This window comes from Asparagus officinalis, chromosome 2, assembly GCF_001876935.1.
Source record: "Asparagus officinalis chromosome 2, Aspof.V1, whole genome shotgun sequence".
Taxonomy (NCBI): Eukaryota; Viridiplantae; Streptophyta; class Magnoliopsida; order Asparagales; family Asparagaceae; genus Asparagus; species Asparagus officinalis.
Window position 1 is genome coordinate 31025041 of NC_033795.1, and position 20162 is coordinate 31045202.

Below are 20162 nucleotides of genomic sequence, written 5' to 3' on the forward strand. Positions count from 1 at the left end.
TTCACCATCAGACAATTTGAGTTACTCTAATCTGAATCTGAAAACAAAGTGCCTCTTCCCGTTAGACACTTACTCCTTTGTTTAACACCTTCACTTGCCTCAACTTAGACTCATCATTATTTGTCAATTCTCAGGTTATAACTTTAAGACTCTTACCCTCCTCCTTCTTTTCCTTTCTGTTCAAAGGGCCTTGATTCTTGTAGTGACCTAGTTTTATGCCACGATAATAGATAGGTTCAATTTCAAAATCACTTGAGGAATTATTATTTACCTATTTAGTAAATTACTTTTATCTTTTCTGACTCTATCTTCTTCTTTGATCAGGAGTTCTCCTTTTTTGCTCGTAAGGCTAATAACTTCTTCTTTGAATCTTCTTATGGGGCATCTTCTCTCTCTTTTAATTGGACTTCATATGCTATAAGATTGCCTACAAGATCATCAAGAGATAGATTAGAAAAGTTTTGAAGTTCTTCAATAGCCGTTACATTTGGCTCCCAATCACGAGATAGAGGATGGAGTATTTTTTCTGCATAGCTCTTTATTGTCATACTCCTTCCTTAAAGTGTTTGATTTGCTCATGATATCGATGAATCGTGTAAACATCTCATGAAGGCTCTCTGTTGGCCTTCTTGTTTTGATGATGTTTAACAAACAATTTACGACTAATGTTGTTTGTCTAGTATTTGTGATTTTCTATTTATTGTAGACAAACAACAAGTTGGAGGTTGGATGGAATTGCGCCATAATGATCATATCAAATGGAGGTTGACGGAATCGTGGAGTGAAGCCTTGCAATTCAAGTTCAAGTTTCATCTGCAAGTATACCAAGATAGAGCATATTGAAGATCAAGATTGTTTGGGTAAATTAGTTTAGGTTTATATTATGTGTGTCGGTACTTTAAGCTCAATTATATACACACACATTTTATTGGTTTCTTTATATATAGACACACACACAAGTTTTGGTTTTATGGTTTTCAAGTTTTAATATGAAATAATTAAATACAATTGAAAATACATTTCTTGTTTTATACTTATATGCATATATATGATTTCATCAATATTAATTTTATTTAGTTCGATGAAATCATATTTATTATTTTTGAAAAGTTTGCAAAATATGCAATTTTATGAAAATATTATATTCTTAGTTTTTGGACTTAACAATAATCATATACATCTTTTATTAAGTCTACAAAATCATTTTGTAATGTTTCAAAACATGATTAAGCTAAAATGTCAAAACTCATGTGTTTACATTTTTCATGTTTTGGACTATTTTATAAAATGATGATATTTTTCATTTTGGAGGTCCTTTTTTAAAACCAATTTTTGTAGCATGTTTATTATCATGTTTACAGTCATTTCCCAAAGTTTTATATTTTTTTGATTTTATTTGTTATTTTTAAAAGATGTTTGAAAATTAGATTTCTGTTTAAAACAGATAGTGTGCATGTCTTGAGTCGACTCGTGAACAGTGTTGAGTCGACTCATAAAATGTTGTGTAGTTTATATTTTGTTTCTGACGAGTCGACTCATAACATCATGAGTCGACCTAGACAGGTTGAGTCGACTCATGACTGTCATAAGTCGACTCATAAACTATGCTGGAAAGTATGTTTTGTTTCTTATGAGTCGACCCATGACTTCATGAGTCGACCCATGCATGATGAGTCGACCCATGAATTTTTTGAGTCAACCCATAAGTTGGTTTTTAACCTATAACGGCTACTTATGAGTCGACTCATGAATAGTATTGAGTCGACTCATAATACTGTAACGGCTATATTTCTAGACTATACTGTTTTTGGGTTTTTGGTCTTTTTGCCTTGTTTTCTCTTGGCTTTGGGGTTCCTATAAATACCCCCATATATCCTCAGTTCCAAAATATCCAAGAAATGTTTTAAACAAGTTTAACAATGGTTTTAAAGTTTGTTTAGTGTGTTTCAAAAGAGTTTGTTTGTGAAGAAGTTTCTTACAAGTGGAGGAGATCATCTACATTATTTGAAGCTTCATTTTAATCTATCTCTCCATCTTATTTTTTAGAGAAGAATTTCTAAACTTAATACTAGCTTTGTATTAATTATTTGGTGTTTATCATTTTCATCAAGCTAGTGTTTACATTAAGTTTATGATTAATTTTCTCATTGCTTACACACACTACAACCATTGAGCTTGTTGTATTTGCATACATTGTATAATTGGATTGTGGGAAGTTGTAGCAATTAAGAGTGAGCTTAATTGAGTTCTCATCTATGGTAGAGAACAAATTTGTATTTATGAGCCTTAATTGTGCAGATCACTTTGTAATACACTTGTACACCGAGAGGAGTGTGTGGTGAGAGACAGGGTCGTCCCAAGAGGAGTGCAGTAGGTGGTAATGCCTAGAGAGAGGTTGTAATTCCTAATACTTGAGGGAGACACGGACTAGAGACCAACACTTAAGAGGGTGTAAAGTGAGATTGCAAGTGTGGGATTATAAAGTTTTCAGTTAGCTAGAAAACTGAGTGTGAGGTGTAAACGTTATTTGGGTGAGCGTAGAAAAACCTGGTTGTGATAGTGAATTTCTCCCCGGGAGTGGAGAGCGGAGACGTAGGACGGAAGGTCCGAACTCCGTGATCATATTGTTTGTTTGCATTGTTTATATTGCCATATCTTAATTGTATCATTAGTTCAGATTGTTTACCCTTGTGTTGTTTATATATCCTTGCATATATTTCATCATATAGGATATATCTCTTTGTTCATATTGCATATTCTTGCTCATAACATATATATATTTCATCATATAGGATATATCTCTTTGTTCATATTGCATATTCTTGCTCATAACATATTGTATATCTATCTTGCAAGAATAATTTATTAATAAGTTTTAATTGGCATAAAATCAGATTAAATTTGCATAAGACCCTAATCACCCCCCCCCCCTCTAGGGGTCTAACAATTGAGTTCTTCATCTTGAAATTCTCATAATTGCTTACCACCATTGTGAGCTTCACCTCATTAACCTGTGAAGTTCCTTCGTGTGTGACTTTAAGTGTTTTCCAAAATTTCTACGCAATAGTACAATTAGAAATATGGTTAAATTCTTCAGCAGTAAGAGAATAATATAAATCATTTATAGCTTCTGAAATATGATAATGAATTTCTTTATCCTATGAAGTCCAATTATCCTGAGATAGAACAACTGTAACACCATCTCTCTCAATAGTAGGTTCCTTATACTCATGTTCTACACATTCCCAAACATCAAAACTAGTGGACAACAAAAAAATAAGTTCATACATGCTTTTCAATATGTGTAATTACTGCTATAAAAAAAGTGGGGGTTGGTTGACAGTGTGTCCTTCAAAAAAAGCTACAGTGATGGTAAGGCTTGACATCTTTATCCTAGGTTGTGATACCTAAAAATTGGTAATGAGGCTCTAATACCACTTGTTGGAACTGTGTGCAAGCCTAAAGGTAGGGGTGAATAGGAATACTATAATTTTTGACTAAACTCAGAATATACAGCAGAAATAAATATAGTGGTTCGGATCAAAATCATATGTCCACTATTCCTTCTCATGAAGGGTCTTCTTTACCATACTGGAGTTCTTCTGAATCACAACCCGATTCAATAAGCTTTACAGATAATATCCTGAAATCTACCCAAAACCAATTGAGATACCCAACTCCTCATAATGACTAGAAGAAACCAAGAACTAGGTAGTCACACTCAATTCACCTGGCTTAAGTATGCCGACTCTCAATTACCCGGTCTAGAGTATGTCATTAAGCTCACAAGTTTGAAATACAAAACTAAAAAGCGCAATTAAAAAGATCTTACAGCCCTTTAAATAAATCGCTTTCCAAAACATTGATGTTGAAGATCCGTGAAAAAGTGATGTTGTAGTTGAACGCAAATATTACTTCTCCTTGCTAAAACAATCCTTCGATATTGAGCACAACGAGAAGAAGTTGAACGAGGCTTTGGGATTTAAATTCTCAAATCAAATTCTCTCACAAAATCCTAGAATAGATCTCTCCTTTTTTTTTCATTCTCTTTATTTTTTTATTATGATCTCTATCTCTTCTTAAATAAGCCTTGATAGGATAGGAAAGAGATATCCAAATCAGAGTCTAAATTAGATATCAAACGGGTCGATGAATGAGCTGAGATTAAATCTAAGATTTGCAAAAACTCATCGTGACCAACGATGGTTGATCATGATAATCAATGATGGATGACGGCCATTGATGGTTGTCTGTATTCCATTGATTGTTTAACTTCTGGTTTCTTGATTTTAGCGATTGTTGATTGTAGTCCATTGATGGTTGACGGTAGACCATGGATGGTTTAATTTCTAATTTTTATTTTTTTGAGTATTCCCTATAGTCCGTCAATGACTAGACTCGACCATCGATGGTGTCTCATGACCATCAATGGTTCAAAGACTGAAATCAACATTCATCTTGATTTTTGCATCGTTTTGTACCATAACTCGTTCGTGCTTGTCTATACAATTGAAACATATCATCTCATAAACATATCAATAGCAAATAAGATTTTTTGTTATTCATCAAACAAGTTATGTATGAATAACATTACACCCTGAACAATGTTCTAACAGGATGGAGGCTAATAGAAAGTATGAAGATGCAAAACATTTGACTTATGCATAATTTCCGACTAAATTTGTATGGAAGCAAAAATCTCATGAATGAGCTCCAAGGAAACGAGGATTATCTATCGGAAGAAGTTTCTATGTTCCTCCTAGAAGTGGAGAGATGTACTACCAGAGAATTTTTATTGAACAAAGTAAAGGGTCCAAAGAGTTTTGAAGAAATCCGTACTATCGATAGTGTTTCGTATACTTCTTTCAAATATGCCTGCTATGCATTAGGATTGCTAGATGATGATAAGGAGTATATTGAGGGCATAAAAGAAGCCGCATTTTGGGGTTCTAGGTATTATTTGAGACGTCTATTTATGACTTTACTCTTATCAAATAGTCTCTCTAGACTAGGATATGTTTGGGCGATGACTTAGCATTTGCTAGCTGAGGATGTGCTTCGTAAACAAAGAACTTTAATTCGACAATGGTAAGTTGCCAAATATTTTCTTGTCTATATACATTTAATATTATTTGGTGTAGCACTTTTCTAAAAATATAAATTTGTAGAGTTAACAAATATTTATTCAAACCATGATAGTTGTCTAGAAAAATATCCACATAATTAACTTGAGTCTTTGTGTGCTCACTCTTCTCCACTTATAGCATAAATAAATAAGCTCATCCTTGAACTTTACATTTCCTCTTTGTTTTATACGTATGCCCCTATATAACTTTCTCATTTCTAACTACAATTTGAAATGGCAATATGAATCTGTGAATAAAAATTCAACCAATTGGGTAAAATACTTTCAACAAATTAAAAGGGCAGTTTAGCTATAGAAAAAATATCGTAAATTAACATCCAAATGTAGCAATAGTTCACTACACACATAGAGTTTACAGAACAACTTAGTCCATCAATGACTGTTGGCCTAAATATTATGGCACCTAAAAGTCTTTGACATGCCAAACATTGCGTATTGAAGTGCGTAACTTACCCAACTTTTTATATATGAGAATATTGTTTCTGAAAAAAAATATTAACATCTTATAGTTAAAGAGTTTATAGGTTAAAAGATTAATAGTTATATTTAAAATTTTGAGATTTTACATTTGATTAAAATTGTCATTAATATGTTCAAATCTTGAATTAAGTGACGATCAATAAAAGAACTATGCTCTTGCAGTCTTGCTGATATCGAAAATTTAATGAAGAGTAATAGGAGGAGTCTTGAGAATTATCCTTCGATGTCGACTTTTCCGATGAAGTTGTCATTTCAGGAGGGCAGAACAAACTCATTCAAGATGAATTTCGCTATGAGAGATTGTCTTTGAGTAAAGAACACAAAAATCTTCTCACGTGTCTTACAGATGAACGAAAGGACGTTTATGAAATAATCATGAGAAATATTTCAAAGGTTGAGGGACGTGTTTTCTTTCCTTATGGGTATGGTGGAACTAGAAAAATATTCATATGGAGGACTCTACTTGCCGCCATTCGTTCTAAATGTGTGTAGAATTGGCAGAGATCAGGTTCCAGGCTCAGGATTCAGGTTGTCAGGGTGGCGGTCGACTGGCCCGGTCAACCGCGTTCGTGCACAGGAGTTTCTGGGCATCAGGATTGGTGGCGGTCGACCGACGCGGTCGACCGAAGATGGTAGCGGTCGACCGCATTCTAGGGTTTGTAAGGCAAGGGTTTTGAGCTGTTGAAAGGGGTTTTCTTTGGGCTTCTATTCTAGGAGCATTTGGAGAGATCAAGAGTGAGTTGTTGTGGGTTTTTGGTGAGAGATTATAACCCTAGTTTGTTCCTCTTGATTTCTAATAGTAAACACTCCCCACCTCCTTGCCCCGTGGACGTAGGCATCTTGCCGAACCACGTAAAACTGGTGTTTGATTGTTTGTGCTATTGCTTTGGTGTGTTGGTTTATCTTTTCTCGGCGATTGGTTTGGATTCTCGAGGCACAACAAGTGGTATCAGAGCTCCGGGCAACGCTTGGGCTTTTTGGAGGTATAGATCAGTTGGGAAGTTCATCTAGAGCTTCGATTGGTGATAAATGTGGGATCTTTGTGGTAAAGTTTCTATCTTTTTCAAATTGGATCTATTTCTTGTTTGTTCCGTAATTGTTTGGGTGCTTTGAGATTATGGTCGGAAAGGATAAACATGGGGAGGGTTCTTCTAGTGTGAGGGCCGTCCAAAGTTTGAATATACATTCTATGAAAATAGATGTGAAAAAGTTCAACGGCACAAATAATTTTGAACTTTGGAGATGTGAAGTCATGGATGCGCTAAATGCGCAAAATTTGAAAGATACATTGGAGTTGGACGGGAAATTGCATTTGAAGAGGAGGCTTTATCGCTTCCAATTGAAGAAGGGGACATCCATTAGTGATCACATGAACCACTACACGAAGCTACTTGCAGATTTGGCGAACGTAGATGTCATTGTTGAAGATGAGGATAAAGCATTGTTGTTATTGAGTTCCTTGCCCGACGAGGAATATGAGACCTTCGTCCTCACTCTTATTAATGGGAAGGCATCTCTTTCGTATAGTGAGGTCACCGCAGCCCTTGTGAACTATCAACTTCGAAAGAAGGACAAGGAGACTTCCATTGAGCCGGTTGCGGGGGCATTGGTTGCAAGAGCTAAAAGTCCAAACCGTGGGAGAAGATCACAGTCTAGAGGGGGGCATCCTGCAGTTGGTAGGAATCAGTGTGCTTTTTGTAGAGAGGATGGACATTGGAAAGACGAATGCCCAAAATTGCAAGCCGTGAAGAATAAAGGAAAAGCTATTCAAGCTTCAGAGGTAAATGTTGCCAAAGCTAGTGGCGATGTTTCAGATTCAGATTCTTCGGGCTATTCGTACCCAGCTCTTCCGTCAGTTGATGTTGCCGACTCCACCGAGTGGATGTTGGATTCTGGTGCTACTTACCATATATGCCCTAGAAGGGATTGGTTCTCCAGCTTTCAGGAGTTGGAAAGAGGGGATGCTGTTCTTATGGGTAATGATCACAGATGCCCTATTAGTGGAATTAGTACCATTCAGATTTAGATGAGTGACGGGATGATCCGGGAGTTGGCTGATGTGAGGTTCGTTCCTCAACTGAGGAAGAACATCATTTCACTTGGGGTATTAGAGGCAGCAGGCTATAGGGTGACTTTGGCGGATTCTCGCTTGAAGGTCACATCGGGGTCCATGACTGTGATGAAGGGAGTCAGGCGGAGTAACTTGTATTATCTACTTGGGAGCACGGTAGTTGATAGGACGCTGACTACTTCTATGGCTAGACTGTGGCATTGTTTGGTGCTGGGATATATTGTTGGTTATATACCGTGCACAGATTGTTGAGGAGTGATATGACCTACAGATTGAAGTCCTGTGAGCACACTGGGATGAGCGAGGAGACCAAGGTGGAGTTCAGCACTTCTATCCACCGATCGAGGGGTCTTATTGGAGGTGTTCAGTCAGGCATTGGGGGGCCTTCCATGTATGCATCAGTGGGAGGTAATGATTATTTTGTTTCCTATGTTGGGGATTGTACTAGGCATATTTAGGTTGCAACCAAGTCTCGTTGGTATAAAGCCCTAGTAGTCCGCAATAGTTGGAGGAGGTGCATGGGCAGAAAGGTTACCAGTCGTACTTGTTCTAGTAGGAGTCCTTTCTTGCATTGGTGCCGAGCTCATGGCATTTGGAGACACTTCAGAGGAGAGGAGACAGTGGGGAGACGTGATGAGATGGCAGATTTAGTGGGCCGTTCTTTTCTGGAGGAGGATCGGCGTTGGTTGTCAAGCAGTGGATCTGGTATTCGGGCTTCGACACGATTGGGCTATCTTATAAGGTTGCCGACTGCTGCGTGTAGAGTTGTTAGATCTGGTGGAGCTGCTTCAGATTTTGTTCAGCGTCAGATATTTGGCTACCCAGCACTTGGTCACATCGTGGATGTGAGATTGGATCCGATTGCGCATTTAGGATTCAGAGGCTCGCTCGGCTATCAGTGGGGAGCTTCTGAGTTTGGTCTGAGCAGGTTTGTCACTTTGGACTCTCGGCAGGTGGAGAGTATTGATCAGGTCAGAGGGATATCGCAGCGGGTGGAGGTTGATGCTACTCCACATTGGGTGGGAATTTCCCCACATACTCCAGGTCATTCTGCATTGGTTGGGATTCCAGCTGAGGTGGCACAACGTGGGAGTCATTTATTTATGGGGGCAGATGATGAGGTGGTTGATTTGGATGCAGCTGGTGGATATGTTTTGGATACGGTCATTGTTTCATCTCAGGTGGAGGTGTTGGACTGTTTTCAGATTGGGGTCGTTTATGATGCTATTAGCCGCAGGTTGGATTGAGGGTCTTTGGAGGCCATTGGGTGAACTACGTGAAGGCTTGATTCCTCGGAGAGGATACGTAGGCAGTCAGTTTTCTGATGCAGCCGATTTGGTGAGTAGACACAGTTGGTTTGGGGTTGAGTGTTCGCACTCCCGTTTGGGTCTCGACGTGTTGTGATTAGAGTCTGTTGTCATGAGTCAGTTGCCATGGCGTACTGGATGCAACAGTTGAGGCATTGGTTTGATCGGTGTCGGCTCAGTTTGACCGACACAGTCGACCGAAGATGGTAGCGGTCGACCGACGCGGTCGACCGCCGAACTCTCTGGATTCTTGGAGCTGTTCTGGATGGAGGGCGGTCGACCGTGCCGGTCGACCGCCGAAGCGGGTTGAGTCTGGGTCTGTTTTCCAGACCCGTTTCGTTTGGGTTTCCTATAAATACCCAAAGGGGTGTTTCTAGGGTTTGGAGGCTGAAGTTTGAGATCTGAAGGGAGAGTTTTATTGGGCTTCTATTGTTGGAGCAATTGGTGAGATCAAGAGTGAGTTGTTGTGGGTTTTTGGTGAGAGATTATAACCCTAGTTTGTTCCTCTTGATTTCTAATAGTGAAAACTCCCCACCTCCTTGCCCCGTGGACGTAGGCATCTTGCCGAACCACGTAAAACTGGTGTTTGATTGTTTGTGCTATTGCTTTGGTGTGTTGGTTTATCTTTTCTCGGCGATTGGTTTGGATTCTCGAGGCACAACAATGTGAAATTGTACTTACTATTGCATCGGGTGGAATAGCGTCACTACTTGTTCTAGGGGCCGGGTAGAACAGCTCGATCATTCTAGGTTTCAAATTCCTTTAGCTGTGAAGGAAGACTTAACTTTTAATATCAAGCAGGGAGCTTCTTAGTTGATTTGATAAGTAAGACAAAGCTAGCTATTTAGGATGAAGCTCCTATATATGATACACAAATATTGTTCTAAAGCATATATTAGATAGGAGTTTGAGAGATGTTCTTAGATTCTCTAATCCAAAGAGTTTGGAACAACCTTTTTTGGTGGCAAAGTAGGTGACTTTAGACAACTTTTGCCGGTTATTCCCAAAGGCAGTAGACAAGATATCGTCTCGGCTACAATTAACTCTTCATACTTGTAGATTCTCTGTAACGTATTAAAATTGACAAAAAATATGAGGCTTCAAACATGATATTGTAATAATTATTCAAATAAGAGAATTTTCAGAATGGATTTTAAAAATTGGAGATGTCAAAGCTGGAGAGCATAATGATGGCGAAGCAATTATGGAAATTCTTAATCATATGCTCATAAAAGATTCAAGCAATCTTCTTGCAGCAATAGTTGAGAGCATTTATCCTTCTTTATTACAAAACATGTTGGATCAAAATTACTTACAAGAGAGGGTCATTCTCACTCCTACACATGATATTGTTGATATGGTCAACGAATACATTCTTCCTTTAATACCAGGTGACAGCACGCGTAAAGGAGAAACTAGCAAGGATTGCTGAGATGATATGCATACGCCTGGTTTCTTAAATAATGCTCGATCTTCTGGCCTTCCAAGCCACAATCTTAAATTCAAAGTTGGTGTTCCTGTCACGTTACTCATAAACGTAAATCAATGTGCAGGACTTTGCAATGTGGAACGATTAGTAATTGCTCAGTTGGAAAATCATATCATAGAGCCAAAGTTATTTCAGGAAGCAATATTGGACATAAGGTGTTCATTCCTCGCATGATCCTCACCACCAGATCTAAGATTGTCATTTAAACTTCAGAGGACGCAATATCCATTGACTGTGTGTTTTGCTTTGACAATCAACAAAAGTCAAGGCCAATCTCTCTCTCATGTTGGTCTGTGTCTGCAGAGGCCAGTCTTTACTCATGGCTAACTATATGTTGCTCTCTCTAAAGTAACAACTAAAGAAAGATTGAAAATTTTGATTTGCAGCAAAGAAAATCCAGCATCAAAAACTACAAACAATGTTGTATTCAAGGAAGTGTTTTAGAACTTAATATAGAAAGTTCTAGTTGAATAATTCAATGAACTTATATATTTGGAGGAAGTAGATATTTTTTTTTCATTCGTTATTGTTTGGGTCAAAAATTGATGTTTTCATTATCATCGAATCTATTACAACTTTGGTCGTTACAATGAACTCAAATAAATGAGAAAAGTAGATCTTTTTATAAGATCGACTTATACAATGAAAATATAAAATAGTACAACTCTTGTCAAACAGCGCAACGGATGTTTATCACCCGCTGCTTGCGTGGGAACTCCGCCTGTGCCGGGGACGTTAATATCCGTGGACCACCGCGAATCAGATCCAGTTGACAGATTAAGTTAATCAAAACTCTTACTTCACGAAGGAGGTAATCGCTGCAGCGATAATCCCGACCAAGCGAGATTACGGTTCTTCTCGAGATTAAGCCTAAGCTTAAATCCGGAAGAATAGGGGACGTGTCTCAGATCTCTCGAACTCCACTCTTTATGCACATGAACTCGTTAAGATCTGCTAACCCTCGCTATAAATTCGTGGCTCCACTCTCCAATTCGGCAGCATTTCGCCCTCTTGATCTCCGCTCTATGAAATAAACCCCTAGGCCTATATTTATAGGCTTTGGTTGGGGGGTATTTGGATAAAATGAGTGATTTAACATTATCTTCAGTTAATAACGGTCTAACCATGTTTGTGGATAATATCAAGTTAGTTGGGAACCCCTAGAACGGATAAATCCTGGGAAAACCGCTTAAAAACCGTCAAAAACGAGTTTGGGGATCAAATCTGCGCGACGGGCACTGGTGACCCACGGGGGGCGCGGGTCGGCTGCGTCCGACCCGCGCTGGCGCGGGAAATTTAGCCTTGGTTGAACTTTTTGGTGTTTTTCCATTTTTCGGGACTTGTATTTTCTACCGTTTTATGTATTTGATCGTCTTGTTGACTTGCACGCGTCGTTAACTCACTTCATGTGTTCGTTAGCTTCTTTACGGTACTTAGAACAATCGACAAGCGCGTCGGACGCTTTGGATCTGACCGACAAGCGCGTCGGGCACTTTAGATTTGACCGACAAGTGCGTCAGGCACTTTGGATCTGACCGACACGCGCGAGCTGACTGGTGAGCGTGTTCGGTCACTTGGAGCTGACTGATACACGTGAGCTGACTAACAATCACGTTCAGTCACTTGGAGCTGACTGACGTGCGCGAGTTGACTAACGAGCGTGACGGTCAATTGGAGGCGGCCGATGAGCGTATGAGACACAGTTGATTCGCCATTCCGGTTTATGCACTTGTCGGCGTCAGATAATCATATTAGACTCGGATAACAACGTTCGTCATCTTCTCTCCGTCTCAAGCTGTGTACGGATACTTATAGGTATTTTTAGACGCCTACAGATACCCCATCCAAAGTGTTTCAGCCTCATTCCTTCATAGAAGAGCCTGAAATACTTTGGATGTGATAAGCTCCACCTTCAGTCGGTGTCAAAGGACCTGTAGCTGGCTTCAATTCTTCACTTCTTCAGCCTTCAGCCTATTTAGTATTTTATTGAATAGATAAAGTTTTTTCGATACTACGTTTATCGTCTGACCGTTGTCGAAATCTTGAACTGAAGTTGGTGTATAAGCATTTGAACTTAGCTCGTGTTGTTGAGTTGACGTTGAACTGATCGTCTTCATCGGGAATTCATATTTGGATCGTAATTGACCTCCCTGGAATCATCCTTTAATCCAAAATTTTTTCTTAGCCTTATTTTGGCGAAATTGTCGATGCGTTGACCGACATCGACCTTTATTGTAACCGGCGTTAACCTTTGTTGTAACGCCCTGACCGGCGATAACACAGTTTATACTCATATGTTTACTGGAGTTTACACAGTTTAAGGTCTTAAGGTGTTGAAGTGTGGCGGTCCCAAATGTCGGAGCTGCAGGACCAACTATTAAAGCTGATTCATCTGCATGTATGAATCTTATCCTGAAGTTATTGGATCCTCAAGCCATGAGACCAACTAATGAAGCTGGTGCGTCAATGACTCTCATACTTTATAGGATTTTTGGAAAACTCTTAGCCCTCAACGGGTTTGATGAGCCTTTACCGACTACCATTTGAGTCGGGCTAGCATGCAGATTGTTTAAGAATGTTCCGCATGTAACGTTGTGCTAAGAGAATTAACTCCCTTAGTGTTACGATATTGAATACGTAGACTTCGTCTTTCTCATGAGAATAGACTACCCGACGACATGTGTTAGACGTAGACTTAGGATTTTTAGCAAACCCTCAACCTTCAAAGGATTTGACGTGTCTTTACCGACTACCGTTCGAGTCGGGCTAGCATGCAGATTGTTTAAGTTCGTTCTGCATGTAACATTGTACTAAGGGAGTTAACTCTCTTAGTGCTATGATAGTGAATACGTAGACTTCGTCTTTCTTACGGGAATAGACTACCCGGCAACACGTGTTAAACGCTGACTCATCCTTACTTAGGATTCAGGATAAAAGTCTCCAGACTCAGATTCTGGTGTCTTCTTCAATCGGTGAAAGACTAAACCGGCAACGCGTGTTAGGTATTGACTTATCCCTTCTTAGGATTCGGGATAAAATTCTCCACGTGTGTAAGGCACGGATTATAGTGTTATTAATAACAACCTGCCATAATTTCGAATATGTGGGCTTTTGTCCTTTTTACGACAAAAGACTAACCGGCAATGCGTATTAGGCACTGACTTATCCCTTCTTAGCCTTCGGGATAAAATTCTCTAAACTTGGATTCTGGTGTCTTTTTTAATCGGTAAAAGACTAAATCGGTAACGTGTGTTAGGCGTTGACTTATCCCTACTTAGGATTCGGGATAAAATTCCCCGCGCGTGTGAGGCATGGATTTTAGAGTTATAATGTTGAAATATTATGTCTTCTCTTGGCGTAAAGACAAACCCGATGCGGGAGAGGAAGAATTTTATATTCTATCTCCTAAAGCTGAAGAGGAAGAATTTTACATTCTATCTCCAGTTACCAAAGAAAACTCAAAGTGGAATCTCTACTTCCAGAATCCGGGAATATGAAACTAAGAGTGGGATCTCCACTCCGAGAATCGAAAAGATTTGGATAATCCTAATTGTCGGAAGGTTTGATTACCAAACTAAAGGTGAGTTTCTTGTTTATCGAGAGTGAATTGCGGTTTTGGCTCTAACTGTAGGAAGGTTTAACCAAATAAGAGGTTTGAGATGACCCTAACTGTAGGAAGGTTTGATCGCTCGATTTGAAAGTGGGCTTCTCGTTCATGGAAAAAATCGAGAAGAGATTTTGGTTGTGATCCTAACTGTAGGAAGGTTTGACCAGGTAGGAGGTTTGAAATGACCCTAACTGTAGGAAGGTTTGATCGCTCGATCTGAAAGTGGACCTCTCTTTCATGGAAGGAATCGAAAGGAGATTTTGGTTGTGGTCCTAATTGTAGGAAGCTTTGACCAAGTAGACAGTGGGAGTATAAATTACAGTGGGAGTATTAATTGTACAAATTACTCAAAGGGGGTTCCTGGTGTTAAGTGACAAATACTTAACACAGAGAGATTTGACAATCGTCAACGATCAGGATATTAAAATTTCAAGTACTATGTCTGGACTCTAACAATAGGAATGTTGAGTGCACAAACACATCGAAAGTTTGAGTGGATTAGACCAGAATGAATTTTAGTGGTCCCACTGTCAATTGATTTGATCAGTGAGGGATTTTGTGGTAGAGAACTATGAATCATCAAGCACTCTATAATTACACCATGGGAGTTTCATGAGCGAAGATTAATTCAATAAAGTGATCGAATCTCATCTCAGCAAAAGGGTGCTTGGAAGATTACAGAAGGAGTTGGTGGAATTGATCCCAGAAGTGGGAGGCGTTTCACCTTTAGAAATATTCAGAGTCCAAGTGTGAGTTCCTCATTTATCCCCGTTTATAGTAATCGGGTTATCCTTAAGAATACTAAGCATGACACTCTCCAGGAACTTCCCGTTATATGGGTTATTCACCCCCAGCTTTCTTTACGAAACTAGGTCTAATGAGGAATACATTGTACTCAGCTGAATGGTCGGGTTATCCTTAAGAATATCACATACGATATTCTTCCAGAAACTTCCCGTTAAAATTAGGAAACAGTTTAGACTCATATACCTGTTGGAGTATTGAGAAGTAGTTTATACTCGTATACTTTTCGGAGTATAGGAATGAGCAGTTTATATTCTTATACCTATCGGAGTCTTCGTTCAGCTTAATTTAACGTTATGACGTCGGCTTCATCCAAGGTTTGGATGCTATTCTTGAGAGCGAAGCAAGCCTTTATAGGATAAAGGATCCTCCTGTGATATGCATAGTACTTCGGATCCACAGTATTATCAGCTTCCTCCTGATTTGCGATAGGTGGTAGCTTGATCTTGTTGTTTTTAAGGAAGGAATCGAAAATGGTTGGAACATCTTCGTCCTTGAAAGAGTACTCTTTTTGGAGTCTCGAATCCGAAGTCTTTTGCTGTCTTCAGGATTGTTGTTACGACGTCTGATTAACGTTAACAACTGCTACAGGTACCTTCCTCTTACCACTGGAGATGAAGCTTGAGTTCGGAGAGTTAGCCGTCGGTTGGCTTCTCTCGGCTTTCTTCCTTCTGAGAAAGCGTTCGGCCTGCTCTCCACAAACTTTTAACTCTTTCCAGGTATTGGACGGTGCTACTCCCATAACTTCTAACACGTCCAAAGAGAGGTTGTTGTGACAGGTTTGGAGGATGAAGTTCTCTGTGATTGGATCTCGGCAGTTCATCACCTTATTGCGGAAGCGCTTGATGAAATCGTCGACCGTCTCATTGTCTTTCTGTTTCTCATCAAAGAGTGTCCTGATTGACACCTCGGCATCATCATAAAAGAAGTGAGCGAGGAACATGTTCTTCAGGTCGTCCCAGCTGTTAATACTTCCAGGCTTGAGACAGCGGTACCAATCAAAGGTGGGCCCGTGAAGGGTAGTACCAATGAATGATCGGACCATCAATGCTTCATTGCCAGAGATTATTCCCAAGTGGGACTTGAAGTAGATCAGGTGTTGAGTGGGCAAACCCTTCCCGTCAAACATTATGAAGATGATCAGGTTGAACTTTGCCGGGTACAGGATCGAATCTCACTCCATTGGGTAAGGACACATAATACCGGTCTTCTTCACCTCTCGAGCAGACATCAGAGTGTTGATTTTTCTCTCGAGGTCCTTTATTTTCTCATCCTCACTCGTATCATGCTTTGGATGATTTCTAAGATGAATAACAGGGCCACCCCTAGTGTTGTCATCATTGGTGGGACTACCCCCGGCGTCATTATTCTCAGAAGGGCCACCACCAGCGTCGTTATTTTTAGTAGGACTACCCCCAGAATTTTGGTCAACGGGAGGTTATCTACATTAATGTATTCATCCATGTCTGACTCGATAGATGTTTGGTCAACATTGTTGCGATGACTGGATTCACCTATCTGATTCGACAAAGCTCGGATCTGTTGGTCGTGCATTTATCTTATCTCCTGCACAACCATTTCTATTTCAATTTTGAATGCTTCCTTCTGCTTGGCTAGAGCATCCTCAACCATCTTGGCTACTTCCTCGGTGTTAATTATAAATACTTCGTGGGATTATCCTGGACTAGATACCGTTTTGTCAGAAGCGACTGCAGAGTTGGCATCTGACGCTTCATCATCCGAGGATAATTCCCTCAGCATTCGCTGATAATCCCTACGTCTAATAGTCCCTGTGCGTAGCCAAGATAGGTGATGCGATACGAGCGGGTCAGAACTAGAAGGTCGAGCTAACTTTTCCTTATCAGCCATGTTAATTGTGACTTCTGGAAGTTCGTCATCTTGAACAGCTAATCGTTTCTTATGAAGACGCTTTGGTTTAGACTTAGCCTTTCTGTTATAGATTCTCTCGAATACCGAGACCCTCTGTGGAGTGGTCTTGGGGCAGCTACACGCTGATAATAGTGCCCTGATAATTTTGGTACACGAACAATGAGAGTCCGCTTCTTGGTTACTCCTTTTCCAAGGCTTGTTCATACCCCCAGACCGATAGTACAACTCATCAGTCTGATGACCGGAGTAACCTATCGTGTGTTGACACGACTTCCCAGGTATAACATCATCGCCCTCAGACGAAAACATTTCCTTCTGGGGGTTTGCTGCCTTATTGGCGTTCTCAAGAGTCACACGTTTGGAGCTACACTCTCGGAAGCGCGGGACCTTAACGGGCTCTTAGATAATGGCTCGCAATCCGAGGTGGTCAGTTACAGGAGTTTTTCTATTATAGAAAGGCTCTGACTTATTACGAGGGCGCGTACGACCCCCAGCTCGAGTAGTTGCTCGGGATTTAGTCACTGGACCCAAGCGTTCTTCGATCAGAACTTTGCCTCTATTCTCGTGCAAAGGACCTAGGCGATCCACCATCCTCATCTTGAATCGGGACAAATCCACACTATCATGGGGCTCCACCAGAGGTTCGGGATCAATTGAAGTAGGGGCGAAACTCGATGGAATCGGAAAAACGGGTGTAGAATGTCTCCTGTCTTGGCCCTGGTGCGGGTCAGACCTTGGTGACCCACGGTTGGGAGGGTCAGACTTGAGTGACTCGTAACTTGGAGGGTCAGACTTGAGTAACCCGCGGCTTGGAGGGTCAAACCTGAGTGACCCATGTTTGGGAGGGTCAGACTTGAGTGACCTGCGGCTTGGAGGGTCAGACTTGAGTGACTCGTAGCTGGGAGGGTCAGACCTGAGTGACCCGTAGCTTGGCGGATCAGACTTGAGTGACTCGCAACTGGGAGGGTTAGACTTGAGTGAGCCGAGGCTTGGAGGGTCAGACTTGAGTGACCCACGACTAGGAGGGTCAGACTTGAGTAACCCATGTTTTTTGATCTTTTCGGCCGCCGTCTTGGACTTTAACCTCCAAGTTTGATACAGTCTTGGTTGTTTCTTGGGTATGTCCTTCTGCATCTTTTGTGCCTTTTGCACAAGAATTCGTATGTGCGCAAGTAGTACGCGGTGCTTCTGGATTTGCTCCTCAAGAGTTGCACGGATCCTTTTGACTTGGATTCATTCACTTGTTGATGATTTGGAGGAGGGGGCGTTTGCTCGCTGTTGGGGAGCTTGGTGTTCCCTGAATTTCAAATCCGTCCTGTAACAGATCTCATCCACTAGGTCCAAAGCCTTAGCGAGTTGGCGCGCGAGGCGTTGACGTTGCCTTTGACATGCCCTCTTTGATAGGATTGGCGCGGATCCAGCAGCTATCTCCTTGATTGAGGAGGAGTTCAGATCTATAGATCCGGTCTTGTTAGAGGCCGGAGGGGCGTTGCAGGGCGTGATTGTAGCAACAGCGGGGGCGTTGATCCAGCGCTTACGAGTGGAGGAGGATCTGGAGGAGGAGGATAACAGATACTCCTCGAACTTCTATTGGTCGAACTCGTACTCGACCTCTTCTTCAACAGGGATCCGGATCTCTGGTTGCAGACACATCAGCCTTCGCAGAAAGGTTGTTGGCTCCCACTGTGGTCGCCAGCGTGTTTGGGTCAAAAATTGATGTTTTCATTATCATCGAATCTATTACTACTTTGGTCGTTACAATAAACTCAAATAAACGAGAAAAATAGATTTTTTATAAGATCGGCTTATACAATAAAAATGTAAAATAGTACAACTCTTGTCAAACAGCGCAACAGATGTTTATCACCCGCTGCTTGCGTAGGAACTTCGCTTGTGCCGGGGACGTTAATATCCATGGACCACCGCGGATCAGATCCGGTTGACAGATTAAGTTAATCAAAACTCTTACTTCACGAAGGAAGTAATCGTTGCAGCGATAATCCCGATCAAGCGAGATTATGGCTCTTCTCGAGATTAAGACTAAGCTTAAATCTGGAGGAATATGGGACGAGTCTCAGATCTCTCAAACTACACTCTTTATGCACATGAACTCACTAAGATCTGCTAACCCTCGCTGTAAATTTATGGTTCCACTCTCCAATTCAGCAGCGTTTCGCCCTCTTGATCTCTGCTTTGTGAAATGAGCCATTAGGCCTGTATTTATAGGCTTTGGTTGGAGGTATTTGGCTAAGAATGAGTGATTTAACATTATCTTCAGTTAATAATGGCCTAACCATGTTTGTGGATGATATCAAGTCAGTTAGGAACCCATGGAAGGGATAAATCCTGCGAAAACCACTTAAAACCGTCGAAAACGAGTTTAGGGATCAAATCTGCGCGACAGGCACTGGTGACCCGGGGGGCGCGGGTCAGTTGTGACCGACCCACGCTTGCTCGGGTCAGCTGCTGCCAACCCGTGCTGGCACGGGAAATTTGGCCATGGCTGAACTTTTTGGTGTTTTCCGATTTTTCGGGACTTGTATTTTCTGCCATTTTGCGTATTTGATCGTTAACTCGCTTCATGCATTCGTTAGCTTCTTTACAGCACTTGGAACTGACCGACAAGCACGTTGGATGCTTTGGATCTGACCGACAAGCACGTCAGGCACTTTGGATCTAACCGATAAGCGCATAGGGCACTTTGGATATGACCGATGCACGCGAGCTGACTAGCGAGTGTGTTTGGTCACTTGGAGCTAACTGACACGCGTGAACTGACTAACGAGCGCGTTCGATCACTTGGTGCTGACTGACGTGCGCGAGCTGACTAACGAGCGTGACGGTTAATTGGAGGTGGCCGGTGAGCGCGCGAGACACAGTTGGTTCGCCATTCTGGTTCATGCACTTGTCGGCGTCAGATAATCCTCTTAGACTCGGATAACAACGTTCGTCATCTTCTCTTCGTCTCGAGCTATGTTCGGACACTTATAGGCATTTTTAGACACCTATAGTTATCTTTTGATTATTACAAATTTGCTTAGTGATAAGTTAAATGGTTAATTAATTAATTTATAACCATCTCAAATAGCTAAATTGATCAAGTATCACTCCTTCCACATTGATAGAATTATAATGTAAGTGCACACACATGAATGGCAAGTTCTCACACACTACACATATTATATTATAACTTACTGTAGCATGCACGAATTTCTTTTTGTTCCAAAAACTATATTTGTATAGAAGCATTTTGAATTTTGTTTCGCTAATTTTGGATATCGTTTGGCCCATCATCTACGAACTTTAATCTGCTACATAGTCTGTAGTTATAGTTTGTACATGTCCTGCATATTCTGTGTATAACTGGA